Below are 12,117 nucleotides of genomic sequence, written 5' to 3' on the forward strand. Positions count from 1 at the left end.
CTCCTCCTCAACCTCTGTCTCGCAATCAAGATGTGTCAGCAGCAGCAGCACGTCGCCAGCAGTCGGTGTCGCGCGGCGTGGCAGCACAGCGGTGGGCAAGCGTCAGCAGGCCGTGCTGAAACTACTCAGCTTAGGCGATAAGAGGCACACGGCCCACGAACTGCTGCAGGGTCTGACAGAGCAGACCGACCGCTGGCTTGCGCCGCTGAGCCTCCAACCGGGCATGGTCGTGTGTGACAACGGCCGTAACCTGGTGGCGGCTCTGCAGCTCGGCAGCCTCACGCACGTGCCATGCCTGGCCCACGTCTTTAATTTGGTGGTTCAGCGCTTTCTGAAAAGCTACCCAGGATTGTCAGACCTGCTCGGAAAGGTGCGCTGGCTCTGCGCACATTTCCGCAAGTCCCACATGGACGCTGCGCACCCTGCAACATCGGTTTCATCTGCCAGTGCACCGACTGCTGTGCGACGTGCCCACACGGTGGAACTCTACGCTCCACATATTGGCCAGGCTCTATGAGCAGCGTAGAGCTATAGTGGAATACCAACTCCAACATGGGCGGCGCAGTGGGAGTCAGCCTCCTCAATTATTTTCAGAAGAGTGGGCCTGGTTGGCAGACATCTGCCAGGTCCTTCGAAACTTTGAGCAGTCTACCCAGGTGGTGAGCGGCGATGCTGCAATCATTAGCGTCACCATTCCTCTGCTATGCATCTTGAGAAGTTCCCTGCAAAGCATAAAGGCAGATGCTTTGCGCTCGGAAACGGAGGCGGGGGAAGACAGTATGTCGCTGGATAGTCAGAGCACCCTCCTGTCTATATCTCACAGCGTTCAGTAGGAGTAGGAGGAGCATGAGGAGGATGAGGAGGAGGGGGAAGAGACAGCTTGGCCCACTGCTGACGGTACCCATGCTGCTTGCCTGTCATCCTTTCAGCGTGTATGGCCTGAGGAGGAGGAGGAGGATCCTGAAAGTGATCTTCCTAGTGAAGACAGCCATGTGTTGCGTACAGGTACCCTGGCACACATGGCTGACTTCATGTTAGGATGCCTTTCTCGTGACCCTCGCGTTACACGCATTCTGGCCACTACGGATTACTGGGTGTACACACTGCTCGACCCACGGTATAAGGAGAACCTTTCCACTCTCATTCCCGAAGAGGAAAGGGGTTCGAGAGTGTTGCTATACCACAGGACCCTGGCGGACAAGCTGATGGTAAAATTCCCATCCGACAGCGCTAGTGGCAGAAGGCGCAGTTCCGAGGGCCAGGTAGCAGGGGAGGTGCGGAGATCGAGCAGCATGTACAGCACAGGCAGTGCAACAGTCTTTAAGGCCCTGGACAGCTTTATGGCTCCCCAGCAAGACTGTGTCACCGCTCCCCAGTCAAGGCTGAGTCGGCGGGAGCACTGTAAAAGGATGGTGAGGGAGTACGTAGCCGATCGCACGACCGTCCTCCGTGACGCCTCTGCCACCTACAACTACTGGGTGTCGAAGCTGGACACGTGGCCTGAACTCGCGCTGTATGCCCTGGAGGTGCTTGCTTGTCCTGCGGCTAGCGTCTTGTCAGAGAGGGTGTTTAGTGCGGCTGGGGGAATCATCACAGATAAGCGTACCCGCCTGTCAACCGACAGTGCCGACAGGCTAACACTCATCAAGATGAACAAAGCCTGGATTTCCCCAGACTTCTCTTCTCCACCAGCGGACAGCAGCGATACCTAAGCAATACGTAGGCTGCACCCGCGGATGGAAGCATCGTTCTCTCTCACCATCCAAAACGGGGACATTTGTGCTTCATCAATCTGTGTATAATATTCCTCCTCCTCCTCCTGCTCCTCCTCCTGAAACCTCACGTAATCACGCAGAACGGGCAATTTTTCTTAGGGCCACAAGGCTCACTCATATAATTTTTCTAAACAATTTTTATACGTTTCAGTGCTCTTAAAAGCGTTGAAACTTTAACTTGAACCAATTTTTCGTTAAACTGGGCTGCCTCCAGGCCTAGTTACCACTTAAGCCACATTAACCAAAGCGATTAATGGGTTTCACCTGCCATCTTGGTTGGGCATGGCCAATTTTTTCTGAGGTACATTACTACTGTTGGTACACCAATTTTTTTGGGCCCTCACCTACATTGTAATCATAGTAATTTCTATGTTCTTCGCCTGCACTCATGGTACAGAAAGGTGTGTGGGGCTGGCCTACACTTTAGCTACATAAATGTAACTGGGGCCTTGTCTATACTGCAGCTACTGAAATGTGAAAGAGACTGTTATCTCCCTAAACTGCTGCAATGGGAATGTTACTGGGGCTTGTCTTGAGTGCTACTATTACTGAAATGGAACTAAGACTACGCTCCCCCTATACTGCTGCTAGTGATATGTTAGTGGGGCCTGTCCCTAATGCTACCGCTGAAATGTTACTAATTGTGGGCTCTGCCTATTCCGCTGCTAATGGTATGTCACTGGGGTGTGGAAACAGAGGCTTCACAAAGACATGATGGTGGCGAGGCCATTTCCCACCAACGCTGTTACTGTTAAGGTGCATATAACCACGGACACGTGTAGAGGACACATAGTGCCTCCAAAACATCCCCCTCCTCCTCCAACAATGAAAACATTCTTGGCAAATACCTTTGCATTGGTCCGTCTGGTGGCAGTCCAAGAATTTCACCTTTAACGACACAACAAGAGAGCACCACCACCATCCCCCCGCCACGGCCCCCTTAATCCTGGCCACATTCCGAAAACCAACTACATAAAACCGCGCTACCAGGTCCGCAGTCACCACCACATTACCACCAACGAGGTTACTGTTAAGGTACATATTACCAGTCTGACTGGGGCATGCAGTGTGGGCCGAAGCCCACCTGTATTGTATATGACGTTAGCTCTGCTGAGTAGGGCACTGCAATGGGATATATTTATGTATCGCCGGTGGCTTCCTGGAACCCAACCATGCTGTGGGTCCACAGGGAGTTGTAACTGCATCTGTCCACTTCTAAAGAACCCCAGTCTTACTGGGGCATGCAGTGTGGGCCGAAGCCCACCTGCATTAAACATGACATTACCTCAGCTGTGATGGGCACTGCAATGGGATATATTTATGTACCGCCGGTGGCTTCCTGGCACCCAACCATGCTGTGGGTCCACAGGGAGTTGTAACTGCATCTGTCCACTTCTAAAGAACCCCAGTCTGACTGGGGCATGCAGTGTGGGCCGAAGCCCACCTGCATTAAACATGACATTACCTCAGCTGTGATGGGCAATGCAATGGGATATATTTATGTACCGCCGGTGGCTTCCTGGCACCCACCCATGCTGTGGGTGTTACGGCACTCTGCCCCCCGAGCGCCAAGTGGGGTGCCCTGATCTTCCCGCACCCCACTGTCCCTGCCTACTTGCCTCGGCCCTGGCTAACCCCAGGCGGACAACTGGACGGCGGTCCCTGCCCTGGCTAGGGACCTGGCGGCTGACAAGAAGGAAACTACCTAATGGGGGGAACAGAGTGCCGACTGAGGAGGCAGATGAATCAGACCAACAAAACTAACAAGGCTGGAGGTGGAATTCACAGGCAAACTGGCAGGGTGCTGGATAGCAACTAGTGCTGACTGGGCCAGACTAGATTAGAGGCAAACAGAACCAACAAAAACAAACAGAGTAATAGGGAACCAGAGGGAGCTGACCGGCAACTAGGGACTGGCTGAGGAGAACCGCAGACAGACTGGCTAGGTGCATGCAGAACCAATAACTGGCAGTGAGCTCAGTTCACTGCCAGTCTTTTAACCACAAGGTTCCGCCCAGGGGCGGAGAGTGGGAGGAGGCAACTCCACCCACTGCTGTATAAGAAGCACAGAGGAGTGCGGGCGGCACCCTACGGGCGGGCACGCCCACGCCGCCGCCCACTGGCCAACCCAAGCTGCTGGGATGACCTCGACACAGGGCTCCAGGCTGCTGGAGCCGACGCCGGAGCGATGCGCGCCGACCGCGGGACCCCGTGCCGCGCTGTATGGTAACATTACCCCCCCTCTGACGGGGGACCTCCGGGCCCCCGGAAACTCGACCAGGCTTATCCAGGCAACGGCTGTGAAAACGCTGTACCAACCCGAGAATGTGACCCTCCTGAGCGGACACCATGGACTGATCCTTAGGTCCATGACTTCGGTAGTCTGTGGCTGCCCCCTTTCCTTCAGGGCCAACCGTTGACATATCGTCATGTTTCAGGTCGTCTTCCGAGTCAATGTCCAACCATTCACCACTGTCTTTTGACCCATCCTCGCTACCAATGACGCTGCCTTCAAAATCTGAGGCATCTCTAACTTTAAAATCACTGTCATCTGAGCTATCATACTCCAAAAAACTCTTCCGGGCCCCCAAATATTGTAAGGTTCCTGGACCCCGGCAAGAATCCAGGACCTCCTGGGCCTTGTGTTTAACTTCATCACAGACCAGGGTGGGCGGCGGGGGGCCGGAGGTGGGCATCACCGAAGAGACAACAGGTTTCGACAAAGACTTATGGAACCCCGTGCGACCCCTCCTTTTGCGATTTCCAGAGGGCCGATACCCCTTCTGTCCCACCCTGTACGGCTCAAATACCGACAGACTCTCCTCACAACGCAACTGCATACGAGACCCCACCCCTTTCTTCCGTCCCCCCTGCAGCGCACCGGCGGCGACATCAGCAGCAGGACGGGCGGACGGGGTGTGAGGGTAAGTGATACCTCGGGGACTGAGTGCGGTATCGACTGAGCAGGGCGGAAAGGGAGCGCGATGGCTATGGCAGGACGGCCCCCACTGGGTTAGCTCCCCAGTGGCCCAATCGAATTGGGGGTTGTGCAACGCCAGCCACGGCATCCCTAGTACCATGTCTACCGACATTTTCTCCATCACCAGGAATGATAGACCTTCCGAATGGCGACCCCCCACCGTGAGTTGTAACACTGGGGTCCTCCATCGTACCAAGCCCGACGCAAGAGGAGTGGCATCAATGCTAGCAAAACGAATTGGCGTCTTCAGCGCCACAAATTCCGCCCTCAGGGGCTCAACGAGACGCATGCTTATCAGGTTAGCAGCTGCTCCGGAATCAATAAACGCCTGCCCTAGGCGGGAGAAGTTCCGGAATCTAACCTGGCAGGGTATCAGAAGTCTAGGACGTACCTGAGGTCCTAGGCGACCCTCCCTGCAATCGCCTAGGACTGGAAGTCTTTCTGCCGATTCAGACTGTGGACGCTGAGGCCTCCAGGGGCAAGTTATCACCCGATGTCCAGCTTTCCCGCAGTAGAGACAGAGTTGATGTAATAACCGAATCCGGCGTCGCTCCTTGGGGTCCAGCGGGTCCAGTTCCATAGGTTCGGGAACAGAGACTTGTACGGGCGGGGAGGGAACAGGACAAATGACCTCCCTGACTCTATGGGTCGGTCTATCTTGCTTCCCAGCCCTGAGCCTCCTATCTGCCTTCACTGCTAACTCCATAGCCTCCTTTACGGACCCGGGAACAGGATGGGAGATCAACAGTTCTTTGACCGCGTCCGAGAGACCTTGCATAAAAACGTCTTTCAGGGCGCTATCGTTCCATGCAGTATCGCCCGCATAGCGTCTGAAATTGGAGCAATAATCCTCCACACAAAGCGACCCCTGGTGCAGCGCCAGCAACCGCGAAACCGCCAACCCCACTCGGTCCGGTTCATCGAAGATACCCCCAAGTTCCTGAAAAAAGGAGTCCACCGACTGCAGGGAGGGGGAACCTTCGGGAATGGAAAAGGCCCAGGTCTGGGCAGAGCCCCGCAGCAGGGACATTATAAGCCCGACCCTCTGGACCTCCGAGCCGGAAGAATGGGGACGCATCCGAAAAAACAGGCGACACGCCTGTTGAAAAACAAAAAACTTGTTCCTCTCCCCAGAGAACACCTCAGGAAGAGGGCACTTAGGTTCGGGACAGGTAAAGGCGTTCTGCCCCTGCGACAACGCCCACTGCTCCTGGGCCACCATGCGAGCTGACAAATCCCGGATCACCGGCACCAGGTCTTGCAGCTGGTTTGCAAGGGCGCTGATCGCCGCCATGAAAAGAAAAACAATATTTTAAGGGCCAGTTATTATGTTACGGCACTCTGCCCCCCGAGCGCCAAGTGGGGTGCCCTGATCTTCCCGCACCCCACTGTCCCTGCCTACTTGCCTCGGCCCTGGCTAACCCCAGGCGGACAACTGGACGGCGGTCCCTGCCCTGGCTAGGGACCTGGCGGCTGACAAGAAGGAAACTACCTAATGGGGGGAACAGAGTGCCGACTGAGGAGGCAGATGAATCAGACCAACAAAACTAACAAGGCTGGAGGTGGAACTCACAGGCAAACTGGCAGGGTGCTGGATAGCAACTAGTGCTGACTGGGCCAGACTAGATTAGAGGCAAACAGAACCAACAAAAACAAACAGAGTAATAGGGAACCAGAGGGAGCTGACCGGCAACTAGGGACTGGCTGAGGAGAACCGCAGACAGACTGGCTAGGTGCATGCAGAACCAATAACTGGCAGTGAGCTCAGTTCACTGCCAGTCTTTTAACCACAAGGTTCCGCCCAGGGGCGGAGAGTGGGAGGAGGCAACTCCACCCACTGCTGTATAAGAAGCACAGAGGAGTGCGGGCGGCACCCTACGGGCGGGCACGCCCACGCCGCCGCCCACTGGCCAACCCAAGCTGCTGGGATGACCTCGACACAGGGCTCCAGGCTGCTGGAGCCGACGCCGGAGCGATGCGCGCCGACCGCGGGACCCCGTGCCGCGCTGTATGGTAACATTACCCCCCCTCTGACGGGGGACCTCCGGGCCCCCGGAAACTCGACCAGGCTTATCCAGGCAACGGCTGTGAAAACGCTGTACCAACCCGAGAATGTGACCCTCCTGAGCGGACACCATGGACTGATCCTTAGGTCCATGACTTCGGTAGTCTGTGGCTGCCCCCTTTCCTTCAGGGCCAACCGTTGACATATCGTCATGTTTCAGGTCGTCTTCCGAGTCAATGTCCAACCATTCACCACTGTCTTTTGACCCATCCTCGCTACCAATGACGCTGCCTTCAAAATCTGAGGCATCTCTAACTTTAAAATCACTGTCATCTGAGCTATCATACTCCAAAAAACTCTTCCGGGCCCCCAAATATTGTAAGGTTCCTGGACCCCGGCAAGAATCCAGGACCTCCTGGGCCTTGTGTTTAACTTCATCACAGACCAGGGTGGGCGGCGGGGGGCCGGAGGTGGGCATCACCGAAGAGACAACAGGTTTCGACAAAGACTTATGGAACCCCGTGCGACCCCTCCTTTTGCGATTTCCAGAGGGCCGATACCCCTTCTGTCCCACCCTGTACGGCTCAAATACCGACAGACTCTCCTCACAACGCAACTGCATACGAGACCCCACCCCTTTCTTCCGTCCCCCCTGCAGCGCACCGGCGGCGACATCAGCAGCAGGACGGGCGGACGGGGTGTGAGGGTAAGTGATACCTCGGGGACTGAGTGCGGTATCGACTGAGCAGGGCGGAAAGGGAGCGCGATGGCTATGGCAGGACGGCCCCCACTGGGTTAGCTCCCCAGTGGCCCAATCGAATTGGGGGTTGTGCAACGCCAGCCACGGCATCCCTAGTACTATGTCTACCGACATTTTCTCCATCACCAGGAATGATAGACCTTCCGAATGGCGACCCCCCACCGTGAGTTGTAACACTGGGGTCCTCCATCGTACCAAGCCCGACGCAAGAGGAGTGGCATCAATGCTAGCAAAACGAATTGGCGTCTTCAGCGCCACAAATTCCGCCCTCAGGGGCTCAACGAGACGCATGCTTATCAGGTTAGCAGCTGCTCCGGAATCAATAAACGCCTGCCCTAGGCGGGAGAAGTTCCGGAATCTAACCTGGCAGGGTATCAGAAGTCTAGGACGTACCTGAGGTCCTAGGCGACCCTCCCTGCAATCGCCTAGGACTGGAAGTCTTTCTGCCGATTCAGACTGTGGACGCTGAGGCCTCCAGGGGCAAGTTATCACCCGATGTCCAGCTTTCCCGCAGTAGAGACAGAGTTGATGTAATAACCGAATCCGGCGTCGCTCCTTGGGGTCCAGCGGGTCCAGTTCCATAGGTTCGGGAACAGAGACTTGTACGGGCGGGGAGGGAACAGGACAAATGACCTCCCTGACTCTATGGGTCGGTCTATCTTGCTTCCCAGCCCTGAGCCTCCTATCTGCCTTCACTGCTAACTCCATAGCCTCCTTTACGGACCCGGGAACAGGATGGGAGATCAACAGTTCTTTGACCGCGTCCGAGAGACCTTGCATAAAAACGTCTTTCAGGGCGCTATCGTTCCATGCAGTATCGCCCGCATAGCGTCTGAAATTGGAGCAATAATCCTCCACACAAAGCGACCCCTGGTGCAGCGCCAGCAACCGCGAAACCGCCAACCCCACTCGGTCCGGTTCATCGAAGATACCCCCAAGTTCCTGAAAAAAGGAGTCCACCGACTGCAGGGAGGGGGAACCTTCGGGAATGGAAAAGGCCCAGGTCTGGGCAGAGCCCCGCAGCAGGGACATTATAAGCCCGACTCTCTGGACCTCCGAGCCGGAAGAATGGGGACGCATCCGAAAAAACAGGCGACACGCCTGTTGAAAAACAAAAAACTTGTTCCTCTCCCCAGAGAACACCTCAGGAAGAGGGCACTTAGGTTCGGGACAGGTAAAGGCGTTCTGCCCCTGCGACAACGCCCACTGCTCCTGGGCCACCATGCGAGCTGACAAATCCCGGATCACCGGCACCAGGTCTTGCAGCTGGTTTGCAAGGGCGCTGATCGCCGCCATGAAAAGAAAAACAATATTTTAAGGGCCAGTTATTATGTTACGGCACTCTGCCCCCCGAGCGCCAAGTGGGGTGCCCTGATCTTCCCGCACCCCACTGTCCCTGCCTACTTGCCTCGGCCCTGGCTAACCCCAGGCGGACAACTGGACGGCGGTCCCTGCCCTGGCTAGGGACCTGGCGGCTGACAAGAAGGAAACTACCTAATGGGGGGAACAGAGTGCCGACAGAGGAGGCAGATGAATCAGACCAACAAAACTAACAAGGCTGGAGGTGGAACTCACAGGCAAACTGGCAGGGTGCTGGATAGCAACTAGTGCTGACTGGGCCAGACTAGATTAGAGGCAAACAGAACCAACAAAAACAAACAGAGTAATAGGGAACCAGAGGGAGCTGACCGGCAACTAGGGACTGGCTGAGGAGAACCGCAGACAGACTGGCTAGGTGCATGCAGAACCAATAACTGGCAGTGAGCTCAGTTCACTGCCAGTCTTTTAACCACAAGGTTCCGCCCAGGGGCGGAGAGTGGGAGGAGGCAACTCCACCCACTGCTGTATAAGAAGCACAGAGGAGTGCGGGCGGCACCCTACGGGCGGGCACGCCCACGCCGCCGCCCACTGGCCAACCCAAGCTGCTGGGATGACCTCGACACAGGGCTCCAGGCTGCTGGAGCCGACGCCGGAGCGATGCGCGCCGACTGCGGGACCCCGTGCCGCGCTGTATGGTAACAGTGGGTCCACAGGGAATTATAAATGCATCTGTTTCCACTTCTAAAGAACCCCAGTGTGACTGGGGCATGCAGTGTGGGCCGAAGCCCACCTGCATTAACCACGACATTACCTCAGCTGTGATGGGCAATGCAATGGGATATTTTTATGTACTACCGGTGGGTTCCAGGGAGCCACCCATGCTGTAGGTGCACACGGAGTTTAACCTACATCTGTCCACTTGTAAAGAACCCCAGTCAGACTGGGGCCTGCAGTGTGGGCCGAAGCCCACCTGTATTAAGCACGATATTACTACCTCAGCTGTGTTGGGCAATGCAATGGGATATTTTTATGTACCGCCGGTGGCTTCCTGGCACCCACCCATGCTGTGGGTCCACACGGAGTTGTTACTACATCTGTCCACTTGTAAAGAACCCCAGTCTGACTGGGGAATGCAGTGTGGGCCGAAGCCCACCAGCATTTCATCTGACGTTAGCTCTGCTGTCCAGGGCACTGCAATGGGATACATTTATGTACAGCGGGTGGGTTCCAGGGGTTCCCATGCTGTGGGTGCACACGGAATTCCCATTGCGGAGTTGTACCTGCCTGTGACTATTTATAAAAAAACGCGGTCTGACTGGGGCATGCAGACACCTTGACAGAATGAATAGTGTGTGGCACATAGGTTCCCCATTGCTATGCCCACGTGTGCAGCTCGAGATGGAGGTGGCACAGGATTGGATTTCTCATTGCTTCTGTACAGCATTGTGGACTATCGGCCCGCCCCTTTTATGGGGGGGTCGCTGCCTAGCCATGCCAACCCTCTGCAGTGTGTGCCTGCTTTTCCTGTGGCAGACGCACTTATAAATAGACATGAGGGTGGCGTGGCATGAGGGCAGCTGAAGGCTGGGCAGGGACAATTTGGTGTACGCTGTGGACACTGTCGTGCGGGGGGGGGGGGGGGGTTGGGCAGCATGTAACCCAGGAGAAGTGGCAGCGGAGTGTCATGCAGGCAGTGATTGTGCTTTGTTGGAGGTAATGTGGTGCTTAGCTAAGGTATGCATTGCTAATGAGGGCTTTTCAGAAGTAAAAGTGGTTGGGGGGGGGGCACTCTTGCCGGTATTGTGGCTTAATAGTGGGACCTGTGAACTTGAGATGCAGCCCAACATGTAGCCCCTCGCCTGCCCTATCCGTTGCTGTGTCGTTCCCATCACTTTCTTGAATTGCCCAGATTTTCACACATGAAAACCTTAGCGAGCATCGGCGAAATACAAAAATGCTCGGGTCGCCCATTGACTTCAATGGGGTTCGTTACTCGAAACGAACCCTCGAGCATCGCGATAATTTCGTCCCGAGTAACAAGCACCCGAGCATTTTGGTGCTCGCTCATTTCTAGTAATATCGCATTTCAGTGTGGATTTTCATGTTAATTGTGCATTTCTTTAGCCCACAACTTTGGAAACTTTTCCAGCAGGGTGCACTGTTGTATAAGTTATATACAGTCTCTGTAGCATGTCATATTAACACTGTACTGTACATATTAATTTGTAAGGCTTTTTAATGAATTATTATTTTGAAATGTTCACAAGAGATATATTCCCAAAGGATGACATTTGTTGTCTTCTACAGCTGGTAAGACAGTACAATGTTGTTATGGATAAAACATGAAGTAAATTAGCTAGAAGCGTTAATGGTGTTCTAAAATTAAAATCGGAACGTTTCTCCCTTGAGATCAAAATTATCCTTAATTACAATTGTATTTGGAAAATGTTGATAACTAATATACATTAATAAAAGCAAAAATCAGCACTTCCAACAAAAAATGTGAAGGTGCACATAAGCAATGGCTGCAGTAACAAAAACACATGCTTCAGCACTCATACATATTTAATATCTGATTTAAATTCCACTGCTGCTTATACTAACTGCATAGAAATGCAAGGTTCTTAGTTTATATTTTGATCAAAACATGTGGGCCCATCCGCCACATCTGGCCAACCTTATTGGATGTGTACCTAGCTCTTAAAGACACCTCTCTAAAAAGCCTCTAAATGAATGGGAATGCTGGATACCTTGCTATATATTTCGCTAAAGTGACTCTACAGTCCTGGAGAAACAAAGATGGCCATACCACTTCTGACTATGTGATGCGCGCTGTGCATTAGTCAGCATTATTAGTCTAAGACGCTATATCCCTGATTTGATTAACTAGTGACACCCACATAAGCAGTGCTGGCCAGTCAGAGTGGCATGCAGTATCTTAGACTACCAATTCATACTAACATACAGTGTACATCACGTAGTCAGAGACACAGTATGGCCATCTTTGTTTCTCCAGTTCTGGAGGGTTGCTTTAAGCCACCTGGGACAGATGAGTGAATGGAGTGCATGGCAAAAGTGAGGGCAACCATTTTCCCTCCAATACAATGAATACAAAAAACAAATGCCAGCACTTTCAACAAATTAATTAAATGTGAAGGTGCACATAATCCATGGCTGCAACAATTGCAGTAACAGAAAATATGAGCCCCAGCACTCATACACATTTAATAGCTGAATAAAATTGACCATCTGTTTGTACTAATTGCATAAGGTTTCA

This window comes from Eleutherodactylus coqui, chromosome 5 (assembly GCF_035609145.1).
Source record: "Eleutherodactylus coqui strain aEleCoq1 chromosome 5, aEleCoq1.hap1, whole genome shotgun sequence".
Taxonomy (NCBI): Eukaryota; Metazoa; Chordata; class Amphibia; order Anura; family Eleutherodactylidae; genus Eleutherodactylus; species Eleutherodactylus coqui.